At 42.1% G+C, this 6,000-nt stretch overlaps 1 non-coding gene across 1 annotated transcript; it reads right to left on the bottom strand.

Annotated features, from left to right (window-relative positions):
* Positions 1–1,091: 1,091 nt before the first annotated feature.
* On the bottom strand, positions 1,092–1,193 carry LOC115069521. The gene has a single exon (XR_003848782.1). It is a non-coding gene; the product is annotated as a U6 spliceosomal RNA (small nuclear RNA).
* Between the last annotated feature and the right edge of the window lie 4,807 nt (positions 1,194–6,000).

The raw sequence follows: 6,000 nt of genomic DNA, 5'->3' as shown, positions 1-6,000 counted from the left end.
GTCTTTTTGAGACAGGGTCTCCCTGTAGCCCCAGCTGACCTGAACTCACTATGTAGACCAGGCTGGCCTTGAACTCACAAATATCCGCCTGCCTCTGCCTCCCAAGTGCTGGGACTAAAGGCATGCACCACCACACCAGGCCTATTTATTATTTTTTATGTGTATGAGTGTATTGCTTGCACGTATGTGAGTGCACCCGTGTTGTACAATGCCTCGGAGGTCAGAAGTTCCTGGCCTGGATTCCCCCTGGAATTGGAGTTAAGGACGGTTCGTAGCCACCATGTGGGTGCTGGGACTCAAACCCGGGTCCTCTGCAAGAGCAGTCAGTGCTCTTAACCGCTGAGCCATCTCTCCAGCCCTATTATGTGTTTTTTTAAACTATATGTAGCATCTAGCACTACATATATAAAGGCATTTAAAAATTGATAAATATTAAGATGTGAATTTTCTTTTTTTTTAAAGGGAATTCTTTTTTTAATATTTTATTATATGAGTGTATTGTCTGCATGTATGTAAGTGCACCCGTGTTGTGCAATGCCCACAGAGGACAGAAGAGGCTGTCAGAACTGGAGTTACAGTTGTTAGCTGCCATGTGGGTGTTGGGATTTGAACCCACGTCTTACTGCAAGAAGAGTCAGTGTTCTTAAATGCTGAGCTATCTCTACAGTCCAAGGTATGGATTTTCTGAGGAGATTAAATATACTGTGTTCCAGACACACCTTTTCTTAGTCTTAAACCAAATGTGTCATGCTCACAGCCACTACCTACTGGGAAAGGGCCTCTTTCTCATCCCAGCCCTGCCTCAGTTTACCCACCAACAAAATAGAAAAGCAGGGGCTGGCAAGATGGCTTAGCAGGTAAAGGCACTAGCTGCTAGGCTTAATGACCTGAATTTGATCCCCATAATCCACATAGTGGAAGGAGAAAATTGACTCCCACAAGTTGTTCTCCGACCTCAACACGTGTGTCATACCACACATGTACATACATACAATAAATTTAAGTTTTTTTACTTAAATGGAAAAGCAAAAAAGGAAGGGCTGGACTGGATGAGTGGTTCTCAAACATTTTGGTCTCAGGATCTGTCTCTTTTTAATGTGGACCGCTCAAATTTGCATGCCATCCTTGTACAGGGTCCATGCTAACCTGTTTCCCTGTATCATTCCATTTTTAGTATATGTTTCGAAGCAAACACTTGATACACACACGTGTGCACACTTTAAAATAGAAGGACGGGTGTAGTGGCACTCACCTTTAATCCTAGTACTCAGAGAGCAGAGGCAGGTAGATCTTTGTGAATTCAAGACTAGATGGTCTACATAACAAGTTCCAGGTCAGCTGGGACTACATAGTGAGACCCCCATCTTTAAAAAAAAATCTAAAAATTTTGGTGTTTGCTAAGTTACTGTATGGGTTAATAGAGGATAGATTACCCATCTGCTTCTTCAGTCTGTTGAGAGATGTTCTAATTAAAGTATGTAAAGAAAGAGAAGTATTTTTAAAGTTTTCTTTTTTGTTTTTTGGTATTTTTATTTTTTCTTAAAATATTTTATTTTTATGTGTATGAATGTATTGCCTGCATGTAAGTGTGCCTGTGTTGTGCAATGCCTGCAGAGGTCAGAAAAGGGTATCAGATCCCAAGAACTGGAGTTTTAGATGGTTGTTAGCCCACATGGGACTCGAACTTGGGTCCTCTGAAAGTGCAGTCAGTGCTCTTAACCACTGAAGCCATCTCTCCAGCCCATTGTTTTTTTTGGGTTTTTGTTTGTTTGTTTGTTTTGTCTTCTTGAGACAGGGTCTCCCTGTAGCCCCAGCTATCCTGGAACTATGTAGACCAGGCTGGCCTTGAACTCACAGAGATCCGCCTGCCTCTGCCTCCTGAGTGCTGGGATTAAAGGTGTGCCCGCCTGGCTTTTTGGGTATTTTTGAGACAAGATTTTCCTGTAGCCCCAGATGTTCTGGAATTCACTAAGTAGACCAGGCTAGCCTTGATCTCACAGTGATCTGCTTGCCTCACCTCCTGAGTGCTGGGATCAAAGGCAGGTGCCACTATGCCTGCCTCTTTAATAGCTTTCATAGCTATTAATATAACTAAAATTTCTAATTGATATTACATAAATACTTGAAAAATAACACTTCCCCTAAAGTTTAATGCCTGTGTTAGTGGATACTGTATCAAGAACCTTAAATAACCTGTTACATTAAAACTCACTGACTTATCCTGTACTTGGAATGAATTTTTTTTTTTTTTTTTTTTTTTGAGACAGGGTCTCCCTGTAGCCCCAGCTGTCCTGGAACTCACTATATAGACCAGGCTGGTTTTGAACTCACAGGGATCTGCCTGCCTCTGCCCCCGAGTGCTGGGACTACAGGCATGTGCCACGACCATGCCCAGCTGGAATGAATCTTTTGTACATATAGTGCTTATGTATAAAGCCTTGGTTCACTGAACTCTGTACATCTTCTGTTTCACATTCATTATATCAAAAAAATTACATTGGACAGGAGCTGTGTTCTGACTTTTCCTGGCAAGATAAAATAAGCATCTCTTCACTACAGATAGGGCACCAACTACAGATCAAAGTAACAATCCCACATAACTCTGGCTTCCTAAGCCAATGAGTTTAATTTGGTTTATTCACAGGAGTATGGGCAATTTAGGGACCATTGGTATTGGATTGGCATCATTTCTTAATTTTTTTAATGTGTGTGTGTGTGGTGTATGCACACACCCATGTACATCCCACAGGCTAGAGGATGACATCGGGTGTCCCCGCTCAATTACTGTTTTTCACTTAAACTGGAGGTAGGCTGGTGGCCAGCAATCCTGTTTCCACACCCCTACCCCAGTTCTGGGGTTAGAGGTGTGCATTTTCATTTGGGTATGCATATTTGGGTAAAAATATTTTATTTTTTTATTTTATATGTATTGCCTGCATGTACATTAGGTGCACCTGTGTCATGCAATGCCTGAGGAGGTCAGAATAGGGTAAAAGATCCCCTGGAGCTATGAATGCTGGTTAGCCTACATGTGGGAGCTGGGAACCAAACCCAGGTCCTCTGCAAGAGCAGCAAATACCCTTAACTGCTGAGCAGTCTCTCCAGTCCCTGGGTTTGAGATTTTAATTCAAGTCCTCATGCCTATACACCAAGTGCTCTTAACTACTGAGTCATCTACCTAGCCCCACTTTGTTCATTTTTCAAAAGAATTCTGGTACAATGGATGAGTCAGATATGGTGGATCATACCTCTAATCACAGCATTCAATAGGCTAAGGCAGGAGGATTGTGTTTGAGGCCAGCTTGGACAACTTAGCAAGACCTTATCTCAAGAAAAAAACAAAAACAGTCAGATGTGGTATCACACACCTTTACTCCCAGCACTCAGGACGCAGAGGCAAGTGGATTTCTGTGAGTTCCAGCTTGGTCTACATATGGAGTTCCAGGCTACCTAGGGCTACATAGTGAGTCTGTCTCAAAAAAAAATTTTTTTTTAAGAATTCTGTGAGGCTGAAGAGATGGCTCAGCAGTTAAGCGCATTGGCTACTGTTGTAGAAGATTCAATTCCCAGCACCCACATGATAGCTAACAAATGTCTGAAACTCCAGTTCCAGGAGATGTGATACCCTCTTCTGGCTTTTAAGGGCATTGCATAACTATGGGCATAATTACACATATGCAAGACAAAAACTCATACACATAAACAAATCCTTTGGGGCTGGAGAGATGGTTCAGTAGTTAAAAGCACTGGCTGCTCTTGCAGAAGACCCGGGTTGGAATCCCAGCACCCACATGGCAGTTGACAACCATCCATAACTCCAGTTCTAGGGGATTGAATACCCTCTTCTGTCCTCTGCAGACATTGCATGACACGGGTGCACTTATATACATGCAGGCAGTACACTCATACACATATAATAAAAGTGAATAATTAAAAATTTTTTAAACAAATCCTTTTAAGAAAGAATAATTTTGTGTGATCTTTTATCCAGAGACCTTGCTAGATTTGACTAAAATTATCTTCAGAATTTTTTTTGGTTTTGGTCTTTTTGAGACAGGGTCTCCCTGTAGCCCCAGATGTCCTGGAACTATGTGGACCAGGCTGTCCTTGAACTCAGAGATCCACCTGCCTCTGCCTCCCGAGTGCTGGGATTAAAGGCGTGCACCACCACACCTGGCCAGATTTTTTAAATGTAAATGATCATGTCCTTTGTAAGCAAAGACACTTACCTTTCATCTGTTTGTTGTTTTGGTGGGGTTTCGTTTTTTGTTTTCATTTATTTTACTGGCTAGGACTTCACTGTTGAATCCAAGTAGGGTAGTAGATACCCTTGTCTTGTTTCCTTCTTAGGAAGAAAGCAGTCAGTGTTTTACTTTATATGTGATATTAGCTGAAGTGTGTGTGTTCAATGATGTCCTTTACTAGGCTGAGGTGTCCTTCTGAGATTCTTAAAAATCATGGAGTGTTGATTTTCTCCAAATGCTTTTTGTTTTGTGAGATTTTGTTTGAGACAGGGTCTCCTTATAACCCCAGGTGGCCTGGAACTTGATCTGTAGGCCAGGGTGGCGTCAATCTCAGAGATCTACCTACCTTTGCCTCTAGTGTGCTGGGATTAAAGGCATGCACCACTACACCCAGCTTCAAATGTTTTTCTTTTATTTATGTGTATATGTGTGTCTGTGCACATGAGTATAGGTGTCTGCAGAGTCCAGAAGAGGGCATCAGATCCTCTACAACTGAAGTTACAGGCAGCTGTGAGTCACTGATGTGGGTGCTGGGAACACAACTTGGGTCCTCTGCAAGGGCACTAGTATGTGCTCTTATCCCTCTAAGCCATTTCTCCAGCACCCCCCCCCAATGATTTTATTGCACCTACTGAAATAATCACATTTTTATCCTGTTAATGAACCAACTTTGCATTCCTGTAAACACACACACACACACACACACACACACACACACATACACATATATATTTAAACTTATATGGGAGTTGGAGAGATGACTCATCAGTTAAGAGCACTGGTGGTTCTTGCAGAAGACCTGAGTTCAATTCCCAACATCCACATAGCAGCTAACAACCATCTATACCTCCAGTTTCAGGGGATCTCATGCCCTCTTCTGGCCCCCATGTGCATTACACACATATGATACACCTACATACATGCAGGCAAAACACTCATATACATAAAATAAAAATAAAGCTTTTCAACAGCAGTGATGACCTCCCTACGAGAACACGCCTCTTTCAAACGATCTCCTTCATCCCTCTCCGGAAGAGGAAACACAAGAAGCACCTGGTGCAGAGCCCCAATTCCTACTTCATGGATGTGAAATACCCAGGATGCTTACAGAATCACCAGTCTTTAGCCATGCACAAACAATAGTCTTGTGTGTTAGCTGTGCCACTGGCCTCTGTCAGCATACAGGTGGAAAAGCACGGCTTACAGAAGGATGTTCCTTCAGGAAGAAGCAGCACTAAAAGTATCCTGAATCAAGATGAGTGAGAAATCAACCCCAATAAACACATTTTGGATAAAAAATAATAAAAAAAAATTTATGGTCAGATGTAGTGGTACATGCCTTTAATCCCAGCACTCAGGAAGCAGAGGCAGGTGGATCTCTATAAGATTCAGGCCAGCCTGGTCTACATAGTGAATTCCAGGCCAGCTGGGGCTACAGGAAAACCCTATCTCAAAAAAAAAAAAATTAAAAAAACATTTTTACATGTGGTATTAGGGAACCTAGAGCTTCACACATGCTACAAGAGTATCCACTTCTGAGCCCTGTACTCAGGCATCTTTTTAGTTTTTGTTTACTTATTTTTACAACAGGGCCTAAGATGCCCACCCTTGCCTTGAACTCACTCTATAGCCCAGGCAGTCCTACCTGAGCCTTCTGAGTAGCTGGGATTACAAGCCTGCCATTAATCTCAGTTAATATATTTTTATTGATTGATGTGTTCTTGCATCTGTGTTAAAGATATTAGCATGTCGTTTT

This window comes from Nannospalax galili, unplaced genomic scaffold, assembly GCF_000622305.1.
Source record: "Nannospalax galili isolate Female #2095 unplaced genomic scaffold, S.galili_v1.0 scaffold1233, whole genome shotgun sequence".
NCBI lineage: Eukaryota > Metazoa > Chordata > Mammalia > Rodentia > Spalacidae > Nannospalax > Nannospalax galili.
This window is presented reverse-complemented; position numbering and strand designations above follow the sequence as displayed.